At 43.8% G+C, this 21,076-nt stretch overlaps 1 protein-coding gene across 1 annotated transcript in view; it reads right to left on the minus strand.

Moving 5' to 3' along the window:
- uqcc3 (ubiquinol-cytochrome c reductase complex assembly factor 3) overlaps nucleotides 1–21,076 on the minus strand; it is a 187,620-nt gene that overhangs the window by 23,053 nt on the left and 143,491 nt on the right. The gene's annotated exons all lie outside the window — the stretch shown is intronic.

Genomic DNA, 21,076 nt, shown 5'->3' on the forward strand with positions numbered 1-21,076 from the left:
AGGGTAATATGGTAATAAAACAGTATGTGGCCCTCACTGGGTAATACGATTATAAATCAGTATGTGGCCCACACTGGGCAATGCGGTAATAAACCAGACTGTAGCCCACACTGGGTAATACGGTAATAAACCAGTATGTGGTCCACACTGGGTAATAATGTAATAAACCAGTATGTGGCCCACGCTGGGTAATACGGTAATAAACCAGACTGTGGCACACACAGGATAACACGGTAATAAACCAGACTGTAGCCCACACTGGTTAATACGGTAATAAACCAGACTGTAGCCCATACAGGGTAATACGGTAATAAACCAGTAGGTGGCCCTCACTGGGTAATACAGTAATAAACCAGTATGTGGCCCACATTGGGTAATACGGTAATAAACCAGTATGTGGCCCACACTGGGTAATACGGTAATAAACCAGTATGTGGCCCACACTGGATAATAATGTAATAAAATATTATGTGGCCCACACAGGGTAATACGGTAATAAACCAGACTGTGACCCACCCTGGGTAATACGGTAATAAACCAGTATGTGGCCCACACTGGGTAATACGGTAATAAACCAGACTGTAGCCCACACTGGGTAATACGGTAATAAACCAGTATGTGGCCCACACTGGGTAATACGGTAATAAACCAGTAGGTGGCCCTCACTGGGTAATACGGTAATAAACCAGTAGGTGGCCCTCACTGGGTAATACAGTAATAAACCAGACTGTAGCCCACACTGGGTAATACGGTAATAAACCAGACTGTGGCCCACACTGGGTAATACGGTAATAAACCAGTAGGTGGCCCTCACTGGGTAATACAGTAAAAACCAGACTATAGCCCACACAGGGTAATACGGTTATAAACCAGTATGTAGCCCTCACTGGATAATACAGTAAGAAACCAGACTGTGGCCCACACAGGGTAATACGTAATATACCAGACTGTAGCCCACACAGGGTAATACGGTAATAAACCAGGCTGTAGCCCACACGGGGTAATACGGTAATAAACCAGTATGTGGCCCACACAGTGTAATACGGTAATAAACCAGACTGTGACCCACACTGGGTAATACGGTAATAAACCAGTATGTGGCCCACACTGGGTAATATGGTAATAAATCAGACTGTGGCCCACACAGGGTAATACGGTAATAAACCACATGATGACCCACAATGGGTAATACAGTAATAAACCAGACTGAGGCCCTTCGTGGGTTATACGATAATAAACCAGATGGTGGCCCACACTGGGTAATACGGTAATAAACCAGTCTGTGGCCCTCACTGGGTAATACGGTAATAAACCGGAAGATGACCCACTCTGGGTAATACGGTAATAAACCAGACGGTGGCCAACACTGGGTAATACGGTAATAAACCAGGCTGTAGCCCACACTGGGTAATACGGTAATAAACCAGGCTGTAGCCCACACTGGGTAATACGGTAAGAAACCAGACATGGTGCATTGCATCTGTTCCATTGCATCGTACCAGTTTTATCTTGAATAAGGTAGATCCATGTGTGTGGTGTCAGTTCCACCACTGGTGCAGATTGAGGCTTTCTTTCGAATTTCCAAATCGACTCCTGATTAGAGCTCTGATAAGTTGTGTGCTATGTGACATTTGTCATACTTCGTATTTGATTGAAATAATGCTCATCCTTTTTCTTCTTCACTTTCTTCACGTTGTCATCTTATAACTTCACGTTGCATGTATGTGAATCAGTAGTGAGTTTAATTCTCAGTCTCTTCCCATGAGGAGTTCATATCGAGAAAAACTATTTTGAAGTGCAGTGGAAATAAAGCTCAGAAATGCAATTTGAATGTCATGATTTGGAGATACCAGTGTTGGACTGGGGTGTACAAAGTTAAAAATCACACAACACCAGGTTATAGTCCAACAGATTTAATTGGAAGCACTAGCTAGTGTGCTTCCAATTAATCATGTCAGACTATAACCTGGTGTTGTGTGATTTTTAAATTTGAATGTCATCAGTCATTTTCAGTAATGTTTTCATTGTATTCACTCTTCCAGTCAGTATTAGTTTGAGGGTGTCTTGGTAAGAGCTGGTAAAATCTTGAAAGAATTCATTGGCAAACTGAGTCATTGAGATAGCAACGTCTGTGATTCCATGATTCCATGCATCTGGAGTGCAAGTGTATGTCAAGAATACCCTTCTTTTGTGTTCACAGACATGATGGAAAGGAAGATTACATCAGCCATTCACTTGTCTCCTGACATTGAATAGCACCAGTAATATATATTGACTTCATCTCTTCTGATGACTTTGAGAGACCTAGCACCTACACAATATTTTGCTCTGACTTGACATTTTGTGATACCTAGATGTCCTTGGTGCAGACTATGTAATAAGTTGAGTCTCGGGCCTTTCAAAATGTCCAATCTGTCATAAATGAGTACCCTGTATATAGAAACATAGCAAATAGGAATAGGACAAACATTTCAGCCAATCCACCTTGATGCTAATTTTCTCACATCATCCCCTTATCTTTCGATGTTCTTATTATCCAGACATGTACCAAGCTCTGTCTTGAACCTGGTCAATGAGCGAACTTCCAAAGCTTTCTCGGATTGAGGATTCCAAATATTCACTTCACCCTCTGGAGTGAAGATATTTCTCCTCATCTCAGTTCCAAATGCCTGCCCTTGATTTGGTTTATTAGTGTCACATGTCCCCAGGTACAATTAAAGGTTTTGTTTTGCAAGCATTACAGGCAAAGCATGCCATACAAAGTGATTAGATTAGATTAGATTACTTACAGTGTGGAAACAGGCCCTTCGGCCCAACAAGTCCACACCGCCCCGCCGAAGCGCAACCCACCCATACCCCTACATTTACCCCTTACCTAACACTACGGGCAATTTAGCATGGCCAATTCACCTGACCTGCACATCTTTGGACTGTGGGAGGAAACCGGAGCACCCGGGGGAAACCCACGCAGACACGGGGAGAATGTGCAAACTCCACACAGTCAGTCGCCTGAGGCGGGAATTGAACCCGGGTCTCTGGCGCTGTGAGGCAGCAGTGCTAACCACTGTGCCACCGTGCCGCCTAGGCACGGTGGCACAGTGCTTTAAGGTAATTGAACAGAGCAAGGAATACAATATTATGGCTGCAGAGAGCGTGTACAGAGAGTGAGATCAACATTAAATGTAAAAATTGAGAGATCCATTTAGAAGTCTAATAGCAGCGGGTAAGAAGCTGTTCTCGAATATGTTGGTTCATGTGTTCAAGCTAATATATTGTGGTCTAGACCCAGCAAAGGAAACATTATTCTTGCAAGTAATGTACCATGTCCTATTTTCTCTTTACATCCCTCCTTAAACTGTGAATATTTGTTACTTTCCATTTCACAGTCTTTCCATATTTTCTGGAACTTGGAAAGATAACCACAATCATGTTGTCTCCAGCTGCCAACTTTAACACTCTGGAGATAAGGTAATGCTGCTGAACATTAGCAGTAGAGTGACTGATTGACACCCTGTCCATAAACAATCAAGCAGGCTGCTTCATCCTGGATGGTGTTGAACTTCTTGGGTGTTAACTCAGTGGCATATTCATCCAGGCAAATTCTGTCACACTCCACATGTATACCCTGCATTAGACATCGTTCAGGTCTTGTTGCATTTGAACATGGACTGCATCAGTATCTACGGAATTGCAAACAGTGCTAAACATTGTGCTATCATCAACAAATATCCTTACTTCCTACCGTCTACTGGTTGTAGAGTCATAGAGTCATAGAGCATGGAAACAGTCATATAGCATGGTTATATTCCCAAACTAAACTAGCCCCACTTGCCTGTGTTTGGCCCATATCCCTCCAAACCATTCCAACTCATGTACTTATCCACAGGTCCCTTATTGATATAAACCTTTCCACCTCCTCAACAAAAATGACATTGCCTTGTTCAGGCCTTACCTTGCCACTGGGATCTGGGACAAAGCTCTTGCTGTAGTCTGCTGTTACCTTGGAACATAAGCTGTCAACTTCAGTTTAAATCACTCATCGAGGCAATTTATTGACTCTCAAGAATTGAAAATTCTAAAGATTTGTGCTTTGTCTTTTTCTTAAAGAAGAACTGGTGAACATAGTCTACAAACTGCTCACAAGCCCTTTTAACAGTATGGTTATTTCTTCATCACATCTCTATTTAGTTCCTGTCAGTGAATAGGATGTGCAGTAAACTGGTCTAGACTTTCCATTTGTCTCTAAGTGAAAGGGTACAACTCACAGTCCTACAGAAGATGCATCTGCTGCAATAATTGTGGGTAACTGTGGTTTGTATTGGATTGAAATACTTGGTGATATCAATTGACTATTGGACTTCTCAAAAGGTCCCTGTTATGTTTCTTCCCAGCACTATATATTGTCTTGTCAGTTGTGGCAGTAGCTATTGACGACAGTTAGGTCAGTTCTGACACATCCACAATATGTCCAAAAAACTTGACAGCTGGCTGGGAGAACTTATATTTATTGTTGACTATAAATCCTGTTTTCTGTAGGTTTTGTAGCACAGCTCACACTCTAGTGTCACAAGTTGCCTGTATAGATCTGTGGATTGGGATAGCATCCATGTGACAAACAATGCCATCCAGTCCTTTTGCAGTACTTGACAATGCTTTCTGGGAGATTTCTGGTGCTCATGAGATGCCAAAAGGTAAGAGTTTGAACGAAGTAATTCAAACCATGAACAGAAAGCTGTAGGCAGCATAGACTCCTCATTGAGGGGTAGTTGCCAAAAAACAATATTTGCCTCTGGCTTTGGTAAGATTTTACTTTTGCCAGTTTTGCTAAGCTTTCAGGGACATGGGATGTATTTGACTTATGACTGCTTTCTAGGTCAATTCACAAAGTCTCCTAAGATAGCACCTTTCCAAACCTACAACTATGCCATCTAGAAGGATAAGAGTAGTAGATACATGGAGTCTCGATTTGTAGATACATGGGAACACAACCCCCAGCCATTCACCATCCTGATTTAGAAATAATTCACCGTTCCTTCAGTGTCAAATGATTAAAACTGCAGGAACTCCCTGTCTAACAGCATTGTTATTGTCCACATAGATTGCAGTGGTTCAAGAAGGCAGCTCATCATCATCTTCTCAAGGACAGTTAAGGATGTGCAATACAGTCACTCTTGTCTCAATGTAAAGTCAATTTCTACTTTACCTTTGGCGAGCATGGATGAGAAACTTGCCTGGTTGTAAATAGATATACTGGTTCTGATTCAAAAAGTAGTACGATGTGGTATGCTGTCTTCTGCATTCCACATCCTATCAATACAGCTTAGGGATTTTCAGGCTGATCAGCTTGGCTTTCCAGCTCTTCTATTCTGCAACTCAGCTGCAAGCCAGTTTCCTGCTTGAGAATGAACAATGCTGAAATGTTTTCAGTTATCTTAAACCAGAGTTGTTCATTAATTGAAGGGTTACAACTGAATGTAACTTTTCAATACAAAGAGAAATCTTTTAAGTGATCCTAAATCACTGATTTTTCTCCGTAAATATTAAAATGTTACATTCAATTGTTCTATAATCTTGAGTTCTAAGCTTCCTGGCCAATCTAGTTTTATTTTAATGACTGAAGAGAACTTTTCTCCAACCAAGGTTCACTATCAAAAAAAACAACACAGCTGCACCTGTATTTAACCTATAACATATAGTCCTCTGCTAGGACACCAGTACCTGAGTAGCTTGGATCCTGGATCTCTCTGAGGAAAGACATCTCAATTCCATCAATATCTTCTGTTTCCTGGATCTTGCCGTCTTTCCAAGGCTTCTCTTTTTGCTTATTCTTTTACAGGCTTCTTGTCAAGACATACAGCTTAGAAGTGACTCTTCCTTCTGTGTAAATAGCGTTTGGCCTCTCTGGCAGGCAATTTTTACATCTGTGTTTTTTCCTTCTACAGTAATAACATTTGGCACAGTTGATAGATGCATTTCTTGCCTCTCAAGCTTTAGTATAGCCACCTCACCGAGTTGGCCATTTTGGATATGGGTTCTCCTGTTACCCAAATCACCCACTGATTTTGCTTCCTGACATCACAGTATACTTGTCTGCTCAGTTAAGTTGCTTTCATTAAGATTAACTCATCCCATGGTGTCAGAGAATTGTCCAATTGTGAATAAAACCGGTACACGGATCATTTGAAATTGACACACACTGGTTTATTTCACAATATCGTGGGAAGAGAAATTGACTGCACTTATACAGAATGGTCACTCTGCACAGATGAGTCTCAGCCTCTTCCCCAAAGTACAGGCACATACAGTTTTTATAGGGTTACAAGAGATCCATGTTAATTGCAAGACAATACAGTTCTGATTACAGTTGATAGTTTGACATTACAGGCAAAACAATGCTGCAGGTCCGGCACTATCAGTCAGTTAAACAATGGCAACAGGAGGCTAGCTAATCTAAAGTTAAAAATCCGGAACAGATGAAGGGCTTTTGCCCAAAACATCAATTTTCCTGCTCCTCGGATGCTGCGTGACCTGATGTGCTTTTCCAGCACCACTCTAATCTAAACTCTGGTTTCCAGCATCTGCAGTCCTCACTTTTGCCTACCACCAGAACATTACCTGCCCCACCAGGGGCCTAAACATTTTAGACTCCATCCCCCACCCTCATTTCAGGAGCTCCGAACCACAATGCCGTGTTTCTTCTCCTGGCTTACAGGCAAAAGCTCAACCAGGCTCCTGTGTGGATACAGGTCCAGTGCTGGTCAGAGGAGGCAGAGGATTAACTCCAGTGCTGTCTGGAATCGGCTGATTGGCCCATGTTCAACAGTTCACAGGTACCTTGGACGAGTACGCCACCACCGTCACAGACTTTATCAGCAAGTGTGTGGAGGACTGCATACTGAGGAAGGCAATCCGGGTGTTCTCCAACAGGAAACCCTAGGTGAATCAGGACATACAGAACCTGCTAAAGACCAGGTGTGAGGACTTCAGCTTAGGAGACCCACTCAAATATAAGGAATCCAAGATGACCTTCGCAGAGATATTAAGACAGCCAAGGGCCTATATTGATCTAAACTAGAGACCCAAACAGACACCCAGCGATTATGGCAAGGACTGAATGACATCACAGGTTCTAAAAAGAGACAGTGCAAGATAGCAGATGATGACACATCCCTCCCAGATCGTCTCAACGCCTTCTATGCTCACTTTGAGCAGAATTTCAGCGGAAAGTTAACTTCTATTCTGACAAATCCTGACAAAACTATCCCAACAGCCACTGCATCAGAGGTCAGGTTAGTTTCCCTTCATGTGAATTCAAGGAAAGCGATGGGACCAGACGGAGTCCAGACTGTGCACTCAGAGCATGTGCAGATCAACTGGCAGAGGTCTTCTCGGACATCTTCAACCTCTCCCTGCAGCAGGCCACTGTCCCTGCCTGTTTCAAAAGGGCCAACATCATCCCTGTGCCTAAGAAGACTCATCAGCATGTCTCAGTCACTACCATCCAGTGGGCCTAACTTCGGTGGTCATGAAGTGCTTTGAAAGGCTGGTCATGGTGTTAATCAACTCTAGCCTCAATTTGCCTTTCGGACCAACAGATCCACGTCAGGTGCCATATCATTTACCCTTCATTCCTCCCTAGAGCATCTTGACATCAACAACAGCTACGTAGGAATCCTACTCATTGACTACAGTTCAGCCTTCAACACTATTATTCCCTTGAGACGGATTACTAAACTTCATGATCTCGGACTAAGCCCCACTCTCTGCAACTGGATCCTCAGTTTCCTGACCCACAGGCCACAATCAGTGAAGATTGGGGACAATATTTCATCCTCACTAACACTGGAGCCCCCCAGGGGTGCGTACTCAGCCCTCTACTATACTCACTGTATATCCATGACTGCGTCGCCAAATACCAGACTAATGCCATTTACAAGTTTGCTGATGACACCATCATAGTCGGTCGAATCTCAGATGGCGACGAAATAGACTACGGACGGAAGGTGGAAGACCTGGAAAAATAGTGCGCTGAGAACAACCTAGCTCTCAATGCCGGCAAAACCAAGGAACTCATTATTGACTTTCGGCGGGATGTTACTCATGCCCCCCTATACATTAACAGCACGGAGGTGGAATGAGTGAAGAATGTTAAGATCCTGGAAGTCGTCATCAACAACAAGCTTTCTTAGACTCTTCATGTGGACTCACTGAATACAAAGACCCAACAACGTCTCTTCTTCCTCAGGCAGCTGAGAAAATTTGGCATGATGGCGAATACCCTTGCCAACTTTTATAGGTGCATCGAGAGCATTCTGTCTGGATGTATCAGTACCTGGTATGATAACTGTATCATTCAAGATCGGAGACGGTTACAGAGAGTGGTGAACTCGGCCTGGACGATCACAAAGACCAACCTCCCGTCTACAGAATCCATACCAGGCCCACTGTTAAGGAAAGGCCACCAGCATTCTCATAGATCCATCCCACCCTGGCAATGCTTTTCTACAACCTCTACCATCGGGGAGGAAGTACAGAAGCCTGAACACATGTACCAGCCGGTTTCAAAACAGTTTCTACCCTACTGTTGGTAGAATACTGAATGGACTCACTATGTGATCTGCCTTTTCACTGTACCTCGGTACACGTGACATTAAACCTAAATTAAACTCAATTCTATTCAAGTGGTCTGTAGGCAAAATGGTTTTCTCTTCGGTGGAGTAGCATATAGTGAAGGGGACTATCAGAGAATACAGTAGAATATAGATAGATTGGAGAGTTGGGCAGAGAAATGGCAGATGGAGTTCAATCCGGACAAATGTGAGGTGATGCATTTTGGAAGACGCGATTCCAGAGCGAACTACACAGTAAATAGAAAAGTCCTGGGAAAAATTGGTGTACAGAGAGATCTGGGTGTTCAGGTCCATTGTTCCCTGAACATGGCAATGCAGGTCAGTAGAGTGGTCAAGAAGGCATACGGCATGCTTTCCTTCATCGGGTGGGTTATTGAGTACAAGAGTTGGCAGGTCATGTTACAGTTGCATAAGACTTTGGTTCGGCCACGTTTGGAATGCTGCTACAGTTCTGGGGTTGCTACATTACCAAAAGGTTGTGGATGCTATGGAGAGGATGCAGAGGAGGTTCACCAGGATGTTGCCTGGTATGGAGGGTGCTAGCTATGAGGAGAGGTTGAGTAGATTAGGATTATTTTCATTAGAAAGAAGAAAGTTGAGAGGGGACCTGATTGAGGTCTACAAAATCATGAGAGTTATAGACAGGCAGGATAGCAAGAAACTTTTTCCCAGAGTGGATGACTCAATTACTAGGAGTCACAAGTTCAAAACGAGAGGGGAAAAGTTTACGGGAGATATATGTGGAAAGTTCTTTATGCAGAGGGTGGTGGGTGCCTGGAATGCATTGCCAGCAAAGGTGCTAGGGGCAGGAAAGATAGCGTCATTTAAGATGTATCTAGACAGATACGTGAATGGGCAGGGAGCAAAGGGATACAGATCCTTAGAAAATAGATGGCAGATTTAAACAGAGGATTTGGATTGACGCAGGCTTTGAGGGCCAAAGGGTCTCTTCCTGTGCTGTGACGTGCTTTGTTTTTTGTTCTTTGTTCTCCCACACATGAGATGTTACCATGGGAGAATACAATAATAACTTCATAGTCCACTAGATGGTGACAGTTAGCCATAACACTGATTTATCAGCATCAGAGTCATAGAGACATACAGCACAGAAACAGACCCCTCGGTCCTACTTGTCCATGCTGACCAGATATCCTAAATTGATCCAATCCCATTTGCCAGCATTTGGCCCATATCCCTCTAAACCCTTCCTATTCATATACCCATCCAGATGCCTTTTAAATGTTGTAATTGTAATCAAAAAAGAACCCGCTTTACTCACTATTGTAGATTTACCAAATAAAACAGTAGTTACACTTTAAAACTAGCCACTTAGTTGCTCCCCTGCTCTGAGCTCCCCAACACAGGTTTCTCCAAGATCAGCTGTGAATTCATGATTTGTTTATTTTTCTTAGGTCAACTCCAAAGTCAGGAGATACTTGAAATCAAACAGCAGAGACAGTCAGCTGTGCAGATTCACTGCTGGGTCAGATGGCAGTGCAGGTTTACTTCTCCGTTTGATTCATTTGCCATGTGGTCACTGCCTTTGTCTCTCTTCCACCTTTTTAAAGTGCCATGGTTTTGATTTTTTTTCCCTAAATTTCCAAAACAATGCAACAGCTTATAAAACAGTAATTACTGCTTCTGGAATTTGAGGAAATCTGCTCGAACACTGAAAATACCTCAAAAAGGAGCAGCTCTTACAGTTATAAATTTTTCCTGTCCTCCATCTTGGATTACCCAGAATCCTCTTATTAAGCTGGTTTTATTGATAGTTGTAGATTTTATAAGTATTGGCAAGTTTTTTTTCTAGTAGTTATATCATGTAACATATAAACCCACAGCAAGTCATTACAACATGAAGAATATGCATTGTGTTCCATGTGGGAACTCTAGAATGTTTCCCGTAAACTGGATAACCCATTGTACAGGCACATAATCAGATGCAGGGGCTTAAGCTCTGGGTTTCAGAAGTTGAGAAGTTGCTAGAGTCACTGTGGTGTATCTGTGATGCTGAGAGCTATGTGGATAGCATGCTTATAGATGTGGTCACTCCATAGTAAGTATGCAGAGACAGAGAGAGAGAGAGAGAATAAGTAACCATCAAGCAATCGAAAAGGAACAGGCAGGTAGTACTGGAGTGCTGACAGGAGAAAGTGAGGACTGCAGATGTTGGATAGATCAGAGTCGAGAGTGTGCTTCTGGAAAAGTACAGCAGGTCAGGTCAGGCAGCATCCGAGGAGGAGAATCGATGTTTCGGACATAAGCCCTTCATCAGGAATGAGGCTTTTGGGCCGGGGGCTGAGAGATAAATGGGAGGGGGGGGGGTGGGACTGGGACTGGGAGAAGATAGCTGGGAAAGTCATAGATAGATGAAGGTAGGGGTGGAAGTGATATGTCGGAGAGGAAGGTGCAGCAGATAGGTGGGAAGGAAGATGGACAAGTAGGACCAGTCAAGTGAGCAGTGCCAAGTTGGAGGCTCAACTGGGATAAGATTGGGGGAGGGGAAATGAGGAAACTGGTGAAATCCACATTGATCCCGTGTGGTTGCAGGGTCCCAAGACGGAAGGTGAGACATTCTTCTTCCAGGCATTGCATAGTAAAGGTTTAGCAGTGGAGGAGGCCCAGGACCTGCATGTCCTTGATGAAGTGGGAGGGGGGGAGCCTAAGTGTTCAGCCACGGCATGGTGGAGTTGTTCGTGCAGGTGTTCCAGAGATATTCTCTGAAGCGATCTGCAAATTAGCCTCCTATCTCCTCGAAGTAGAGGAGACCATGTAGGGTGCAACGGATACAGTAGATAACGTGCGTGGAAGTACAGGTAAATTTCTGTCAGAGGTGGAAGGATCCTTTGGGGCTTTGGACAGAGCTGAGGGGGCAGGCTTGAGCACAAGTTTTGCACTTCTTGCGGTGGCAGGGGAAGGTGGAGGGAGTGGGAGTGGGTTGGTGGGGGTATGGATCTGATGAAGGAGTCGCAGAAGGAATGATCTCTCCGGAACATTGATGGGCTGGGGAGGGAAATATACCTCTGGTGGTGGAGTCTGTTTGTAGGTGGGGGAAGTGGTGGAGAATGATGGAATGTATCTGGAGATTGATGGGTTGGAAGGTGAGGACCAGGGGCGTTCTGTCCTTGTTGTGGTTGGAGGGGTGTGATTCAAGGGCAGAGGTGCAGGAAATGGAGGAGATCTGCTGGAGGGCATTGTCAACCACATGGAAGGGGAAATTGTGGTCTTTGAAGAAGGAGGACATCTGGGGTGTTCGATGGTGGAACTGGTCCTCCTAGGAGCAGATGAGGCAGAGGCAGAGGAGTTGGGAATAAGGAATGGCATTTTTACAGGAGTTAGGGTGGGAGGAGGTGTAGTCCAGGTAGCTCTAGGAGTTGGTAGGTTTGTAGTAAATGTCCGTGTTAAGTCAGTCACCGGAGATGGAGATGGAGACATCAGGAAGGCGAGGGATGTGTCCGAGACAATCCAGGTGAATTTGTGGTCAGGGTGGAAGGTCAGTGGAAATTCACAGCTACCTTCCCCATAACCCCACCCCCTCCCGTTTATCTCTCAGCTCCCTCCGCCCCCCCCTCCCTTGGTCCACAAGCCTCATTCCTGATGAAGGGCTTATGCCCAAAACGTCAATTCTCCTGCCCTTCAGACGTTGCCTGATCCAGCACCACACTCTTGACTCAGAAGTGCTCACAGTCCATTTTACTCTCAAACCAGTACCTAATTTTGAATTCCAATGAGAGTAATGGGGTTGGTTAGCTCAATTGGCTAGACAGCTGGTTTGTAATGTAGAGTGATACAAGCAGCATGGGTTCAATTCCTGCTCTGGCTGAGATTACTGTAAAGGGTTCTCCTTTTTAACCCATCCCCTAACCTGAGGTGTAGTGGCCTTTAGAATTTCTGGGTGGCACAGTGGTTAGCACTGCTGCCTCATAGCACCAGAGACCCAGGTTCAATTCCTGCCTCAGGAGACTGACTGTTTGGAGTTTGCACATTCTCCCTGTGTCTGCGTGGGTTTCCTCCCACTATCCAAAAACGTGCAGGTTAGGTGAATTGGCCATGCTAAATTGTCCATAGTGTTAGGTGAAGGAGTAAATGTAGGGGAATGGGTCTGGGTGGGTTGTGCTTCAGTGGGTCGGTGTGGACTTGTTGGGCCGAAGGGCCTGTTTCCAAACTGTAAGTAATCTTATCTAATCAATCGGGCATCTGGGAAGAGCAACCAGAACCAAATCCTTGGCAACACAGGTGGCTCAACTACTGGGGGTTGGGGCTAATATAAGGAAGGAGAAAGTGAGGACTGCAGATGCTGGAGATCAGAGCCGAAAATGTGTTGCTGGAAAAGCGCAGCCAGTCAGGCAGCGTCCAAGGAACAGGAGAATCGACGTTTCGGGCATGAGCCCTTCTTCCTGAAGAAGAGCTCATGCCCGAAACATCAATTCTCCTGCTCCTTGGATGCTCGCTTTTCCAGCAACACATTTTTGGCAAATATAAGGAAGACTGGAAGGCTTCTGAGATGTGTTGAGGTTATGAAAGGCATTATAGAAAGAGTGGTCTTTAATGAATGGGGCAGTGCTGTTGATACTGATCATGTGGCCAAGGCTGCATTACTAGTTGCTGGGAGTCTAAAAGCTGTGGAACAGAGTCGAGCTCCCTTTGAAATGATCAATAACCTACTCCATGAAATCCATTAGGTTCAGTCAGGGCCACTCAGCTATTGACCTCATTGCAGCTTGGATTCAAATATTGACAAAGCTGATTTTCAGTGGTAAGGTGAAAGTGATTGCCTCCTGACATCGACGCTACATTTGACCAAGTGTAGCATTAAGGAATCTGGGCAAAACTGGAGTCAATGTGAATTGGGGGAAGGCTCTCCATTGGTTGGAGTCATACCTGGCACATTGTAAGATGGCTATGATTGTTGAAGTTCAGTCATTTGAGCTCCAGGACATCTCTGCACAAGTTCCTCAAGCTTCAGCTGCTTCAAAAATGACGTTCTGCCCATTGTAATGTCATGCCAATGTGGACAATATTCAGGCTCAGGTTGCAAATGGAGAATAGCATTTGCACCACATAAGGGGGGCAGGCAATGTCTAGCTCCAGACAGAGAGAATCTAACTATCGCCCCTTGACATTCAATGCTGTTACCAACTCTGAATTCTCCACTATTAACATTCTTAGAGTTAACACTGACCAGAAGCTGAACAGGACTTGACATATAAATACAGAGACTACATGAACAGATCACAGGCTTGTAATCCTGCAGGGAGTAATTCACCTCTGCCCCCTCCCCCCCGCCCCCCCAAATCCTGTCCACAATTTGTACGGCGTAAGTGTGGAGTGTGATGGAATACTCTTCACTTACCTGGATGGGTATAACTCTGACAACACTCAAGAAGCTTGACACCATCCACGATGAAATAACCCACTTGACTGGCATCACATCCAGAAATATTCACTCTCTCCACACCGACAGACAGTCATAGCAGTGTATATCATCTACAGGGCAACAACAGTCTTTCACCAAGGCTCCTCAATAGTATTTTCTAAACCTGTGACCACCACTGGAATGCATTGCCAGTGGGGGTGGTGGAAGAGGCATGTTAGCAATGTTTAGGGCATGTCTTGATAGACAATGAATGAGAGGCAAACCGTGGGATAGAAATCATGCATAGGCAATAAGTAGCAGGTCTTAATAAGGACTAGGAATTGTCACAGGTTTCATGGCTGAAGGGCTTGGATTGCTGTGCTGTATTGAGTTGTATTGTATTGTATAACATGCAAGGTGGCCTTGGCTCATTTGATAGTCCCTAAACCTCCTGGAAAAACTTCCTGGGTAACTAATTAGGACTTCACTCAGGCAGCCACTTTCTAATTGAAAAATGTTGATCCATTCAAGGTGACTCTTTCTCAACCAATTTTGTCACACCAGGCTTAGGCCTGAGCCTTTCACTACAGTCAGTGGGAACTGAAACAGCTGCTTCTCCTACACGACCGGAACCATCATTTGTACCCTTAATCTGTAAAGATTCCCTGGTAGAAGTTTTGATTTGATTTGATTCATTATTGACACATGTACCTAGGTACAATGAAAAGGTTTCTTTTAATGCAATAGTAGGCAGGACATACCATCCAAAGTGCATAAAATGATAGAACAGAGCAAAGGATACAATGTGCAAGATGGTGTACAGAGATCAACATTAAATTTAAAGTTTGACAGGTGCATTCAGAAGTCTAATGACAGTGGGGAAGAAGCTGTTCTTGAATCTATTCAAAAGTATATACAAACTTTTAGATCTTCAGCCTGACAGAAGTGGGGGGGAAGAGAGTATAACCAGGCTGGGAGGGTCCTTTGCTTTCCTGAGGCAGTAGGAAGTATAGATGGAGTCAATGGATGGAAGGCTGGTTGGTGTGATGGACTGGGCTGCGTTCATGACTCTCTGTAGTTTCTTGCAATCTTGGTAAGAGCAGTTGCAATTCCAAGCTGCGTTGCATCAAGATATGATTTGGAGATGCCGGTGTTGGACTGGGGTGTACAAAGTTAAAAATCACACAACACCAGGTTATAATCCAACAGGTTTAATTGGAAGCATACTAGCTTTCGGAGCGACGCTCCTTCATCAGGTGATTGTGGAGGGATCGATTGTAACACAAAATTTATAGCAAAAATTTGCAGTGTGATGTAACTGAAATTATACATTGAAAAATTGATTGTCTGTTAAGCCTTTCATCTGTTAGAATACAGTGATAGTTTCGCTTCTTTCATGTGTAAATCACAAAACCTTTTTTTTAAAGTTGCATTCTCGGGTTAGCTGTTAACAATAGTGATAGCTAGACATTATGTTGAAGGTGTTAGCCCCCTGTGTTCTCTGTCTATGACCTGATGTTTAGATTGATTCTAATCTAAAAAGTGAAATAACGGAGTTTTACATAAATTCATGCAGTTTTTGAGCTCACAGTTCTACATGAATGCATGCAGTTTTTGAGCAAAGTACAATGTAACTCTGCAAGTACAAATTCACCCCACAAAATATATGTGTGCATGTGGGTCTTTGTCTGTCTGTGTGTGTCTGTCTGTCTGGGGTGGGGGTTGTGAGTGTGAGAAAGTGTGCGTGTAGTGAGTGTCTTAAGTCTGTGAGGGGGTGCATGTGTGAGTGTGGGAGTGTGTGTGTCTATAAGGGTGTGTTTGGGTGTCTGTGTGTGCGTCTGTGTGTACCTGTGTCCGTGTTTATGTGAGAGTGTGTGTGTAGGAATATCTGTGTGTGTGTGTGTGTAGTGCAATGGTGATCACCTGTAATGTGACATGAACCCAAGGTCCCGGTTGTGGCCCTCCCTATGGGTACCGAACTTAGCTATCAGCTTCTGCTCGGCCACTTTTCTCTGCTGCCTGTCCCGAAGTCCACCTTGGAGGATGGTCACCAGAAGGTCCGAGGCTGAATGTCCTGGACCACTGAAGTGTTCCCCAACTGGGATGAACCCTTTGAAAGCTAGTGTGCTTCCAATTAAACCTGTTGGACTATAACCTGGTGTTGTGTGATTTTTAACTTTGCATCAAGATAGGATGCTTTCTATGGTGCATCTATTAAAACTGGTAAGAGTCCTTGTAGGTCTAACTAAGGTCTTACGTAAACTTATGGTTTGGAGTCCAGTGTGAATTTTTTTAAAGCCTGGTTTTGCAATCACTGATACAGATGCACCGTTATCACCATCCATTAAGCCAGGAGACCATTTAGCCAGGCATATATGTTGATTGGTTCTGATTTGGATTTGTCATTAAGCAATTTAGCTGTTCCAAGTCAGATGTAGACAGGCCTTCCACGGTGTGTACTCTCCTGGATACCAGCCTATGGGTTTTCTTTCTCCATTCAGGCCTAGTGGGTCTCTTTTGCAGTCCTCATACCAGCAGCAACTATATTGGCTTGCCAGCCTGGATCCTGAAGAAAATTTTAACCATTTGGCTGAGGCTTGGTTTTGTTTTGAGGTTTTGCTGTGGGCTGATTTGGGGTCCCTCTGTTCATGATATGTCCAGAGTGAGGCTATGCAGTTGCACCACTCAAGTGGCATTCCCAAGCTCAGTTGGATTAGCGAGGGTGTCCATTCCCATCAGAATACCCTGTAACTCATACATTCCACTTGCCGCATTTTCCAATGATAAAGCCAGTTGTAGTGCCTGTTTTGCAGTCCAGTTAGGCTTCAGCTAGTGGGTGCTTTTGCAAGTTTACATAATTAATCCCGCATACTTGTCTCTCAGTGTCTCACTAACTGTTAAATCAAAGTGACATGTCTCTGCCAGTCATCTTAAGTTTGTCAAAAATCCCAACAAATTCCCCGTTTCTTGAACTGCTGAGTAAAACTGATAGCACTCAGAATTAGAGGAGGCTTGGGGTCGTAATATTCCTTAACTAAATCCATTAACTCTCGAAAGGTTTTAGTATCTGTGCCTCAGGAAAAATTAGGCTCCTAATAATCATAAAAACTGTGGGTCCACAAGCTGTCAGGAAAATTGCTTGTTGTTTTCCAACTGCCCCAATGTCATTTGCCCAGAAAAAATAGCACATTCTTTCCACATGCTGGGCCCAGTCTTTGACAGCAGAATCGAATGAGTCAAGCTTCCTAAATAATGGCATGATGCCAGAAATGCTTACCCCAACTCAAAGACAACTGTTGTCAGTGAATTTCATTAGGAGCTTTTTTTTCTCTTTCGTTATCACTGAAATAACTGCACAGAGGCCGATATACCACTACCAAGTCACCCTTTATTTACATGTATATATGTCGACATTGATCCAGCTCCCGCACAGCCAGCTCTCAGAGTGAACAGAACCTCTGATGCTTTTGTTTATATCTGTCAGCCACAGCTCCCTGATTGGAAAAGGTTGACAGTCCCAGTTAGGGAACTCATATTCTATAAGGTCCACCTGATTAATCTTGTTGCAATCACTACACTGTTGTTTTTACATTTTTGCATAATGTGTTGACATATCTGTTCCTCTATTTCCCGCTGGCTATTAGGAGGTCTGTAGTGCAATCCCATCAAAGTGGAGATGGAGGTTGAGGATGAGATACAGAGCTGAATAAGGTATAGAACAGAGTAGGGGGGAAGATGTGCAGGTTCTGCAATCCACATTAAGGAAGAGTGTGATTACATGGGAGAGGAAGCAGGGGAAATTTAACACGTTGTTGCCTAAGATGAAACGTTTCAGTTATGAGGAGAGATTGGACACACAGAAGTCAATTTCCTCAGAGCAGAAGAGACTGAGAGGGCACATGATTGAGATGTATAAAATTATGAAAGGTATAGATTGAATACACAGGAAGAGCTTCTCCCTTGGTGGAGGCATCAGTGGCCAGGGGACATTGCTTGAAAGTAAGGGGAGGCGATTTAGAGATTTGAGGAAACGCTTTCTCCCCCAGAATCTAGAATTCTCTGCCTGTAAGGGTGTTAGAGCCAGAAACCCTCATAACATTTAAGAAGTATCTTGATGCTCTAGCACTTACAAGTCAAGGCATACAAGTTCATTAGCTGGGAAATGGATTAGAATATTCAGTGGCTGTTCTTGACCAGTGTGGACGTGATAGGCTGAAGGGCTTCTTTATGTGTTGTTGACTTCTATGACTCTATAAGGTGAGGCCTCAAGCAAGTGACATCAAATTGTCTGTGTCTTGCTCAGGAGGACAGTCAGCGAGAATAAAACAGCATTAAGCAATGTACTTTGTCTGTGGGTTACTGTTGATGAAGGTGTGATTATTGATCAGAAATTTAGAGATTAATATGAATTATCATTTTAAAAGTTTGCATTTGACATTTTACAGGTTCAGAAGCCATTGGAATCAAGCTCCATGCTCTGAGAGAGGAAGTATTGAAGGAACAATAGGGTAGGGTAGGCCTCTATTCAATTTTGCCCTGTTTACCTTGAGTGTAAAACAAGTTTTTGACATTTATGATCAGTATGAGGTCTGAATCACTAGCATGGTCAAGACCCAACCCTACCTGTTACCCAGCTCCCCACTGTTGCCCACTCCTCCACCACCCTCACCTTGTCTTGAAGTCCAATACTGATAATCTACAAATTAACAAAATAAATCTAGACTTTCTAAAAAAAATCTAGTGTCCCTACTGGTCATAGAGTTGTAGAGATGTACAGCATGGAAATAGACTCTTTGGTCCAACTCGTCCATGCTGACCAGATATCCTAAACTAATCTAATCCAACCTGCCAGCATCCAGTCCATATCCCTCGAAACCCTTCCTATTCATATACCCATCCACATGCCTTTTAAATGTTGCAATTGTACTAACCTCCACCACTTCCTCTGGCAGCTCATTACATACACGTACCACCCACCTCGTGGAAAAGTTGCCCTTTTGGTCTCTTTTATATCTTTCCCCTCTCACCCTAAACCTATGCCCTCTAGTTCTGGACTCCCCCACCCCAGGGAAAAGACCTTGTCTATTTACCCTATCCATGTCCCTCATGATTTTATAAAACTCTAGAAGGTCACCCCTCAGCCTCCGAAGCTCCAGGAAAACAGCCCCAGCCTGTTCAGCCTCTCCGTATAGCTCAAATCCTCCAACCCTGGCAACATCCTTGTAAATCTCTTCTGAACCCTTTCAAGTTTCACAACATCTTTCCGATTGAGGAGAAATTGACTAGGTTAAGATTGTTATTGCTGGAGCTCAGACGATTATGGGGGAGGGGGTGGGGCGGTGGATCTCATAGAGACTTATGAAATTCTAACAGGACTAGACAGGTTAGGTGCAGGGAGGATGTTCCCGATGGTGGGTGTGTTCAGAACCAGGAGTCAAAGTCTGAGGATTCAGGGTGGATCAGTTAGGACAGAGATGAGGAGACATTTCTTCACCCAAAGAGTGGTAAGCCCGTGGAATTCATTGAAGTAGTTGGTGCCAAAACATTGAATGTATTCAAGAGGCAGCCAGATATAGCACTTGGGGTGAATGGGATCAAAGGTTATGGAGAGAAAGCAGGATTAAGCGATTGAGTTGGATGATCAGCAATGATTGTGATGAATAGCGGAGCAGGCTCAAAGGGCCGAATGGCCTCCTCCTGCTTCTAACTTCTGTCTTTCTATGACAGAACCAATAGGTCAGTTTGTTAGAGGTATTGCTTAAGTGATACCAATTGTGCAGGACTCCAGAAAACTCCTTCCTCCTTTTTAAATGAAAGGGACCTTTAAATGAAAGAAACAAGACCTTGGTTTAACATTGCTTTAGCTCATACTGCCTCAGGAATGTCAGTCTAGGCTATGTGTCCAAGTCCTGTAGTGAGTCTGACTCAGTGCTACCCACTGAGTCAAGCTGATGCTCAGCAGGGAATCTGATGTAATATAAACAGAGGAAGCTTGTCTAAGTGTCAGTGTTGTGATTTTGCCTGTCACTGATTCCTTACAAGTGTGATGAGATTCCACCCCCCACCCCCACCCCATCCCATCCCGACCTCACTTCTGTCTAATTGAGTCTTGAAGGGAAGGTGGGGAGGTACATTGAATGATTGATCCCAGTGACAAACATTGGAGAAATGGGCAGTGTGACTCAAATTTCACCCTTAACAAGGGACAAGTGTATGTGGTCACATAAGATCATCAGGAGGAGCAATGGCTGATAGCACTGTTGATGGTCAAGGGAGAATTTGAATATTGTTGAAAAAAAAGACACATTTAGTCAAAGCTTTTCACCTTGCAATCATTAGAATGTTCTCAAAAATGATCAAAGTAAAGGGAAAACACATTTACACTGATGACAGAAGAACATTGATTGGTTGAAAAGTCGAGTCAGATTGGTCGAGATATTACTATGGAGAACACACTGGTTAATGATAACTGACAGTTAGCAGTCAAGCTTTGTTTACTTTTTAAACTAGGCAGGTTGACTCTGATTGTTGAAACCAATGTCTAGGACTTGAACCAGAGAATGGCTGTCACCTATTTTGTTGAATTGAAATGGGTGTAGTCTGTGTACCTGTTTTTTATGCCTGCTAATATACGTAGCCTCCAGTACTCACAGTTGTGTCACACTTTAAGCCTGGTTGACAATCCATTTATGTGTGAGCGTAATTCTTCACACATTCAGGATTATCAGTAAATGTTGTCCAATCTCAGAATCAAACATAATGTTGGGCACTATGTTGCGTTTTGCAAGTGCAGGCTGGATGGATACAATCATGCAGTATGGCACCTTCATACGTGCTAGAAGCTACACATAAGATCATAAGATACAGGAGCAGAATTAGACCATTAACCCCACTGATCATGGCTGGTATGTTTCTCCACCCCATTCTCCTGCCTTCTCCCTGTAACCTTTGATCCCCTCACTTATCAAGAACCTATCTATCTCTGTCTTAAAGACATTCAATTACTTTGTCTCCAAAGCCTTCTGTGGCAGTGAGTTCCACAGATTAACCACCCCTGAAGAAATTCTTCTACATCTTAGTTAAAGTGTTA

The sequence above is a fragment of the Chiloscyllium plagiosum genome, unplaced genomic scaffold, assembly GCF_037043375.1.
Source record: "Chiloscyllium plagiosum isolate Xiang-an unplaced genomic scaffold, Cpla_swu_hap1 HiC_scaffold_46, whole genome shotgun sequence".
In the NCBI taxonomy this organism is placed as follows: domain Eukaryota; kingdom Metazoa; phylum Chordata; class Chondrichthyes; order Orectolobiformes; family Hemiscylliidae; genus Chiloscyllium; species Chiloscyllium plagiosum.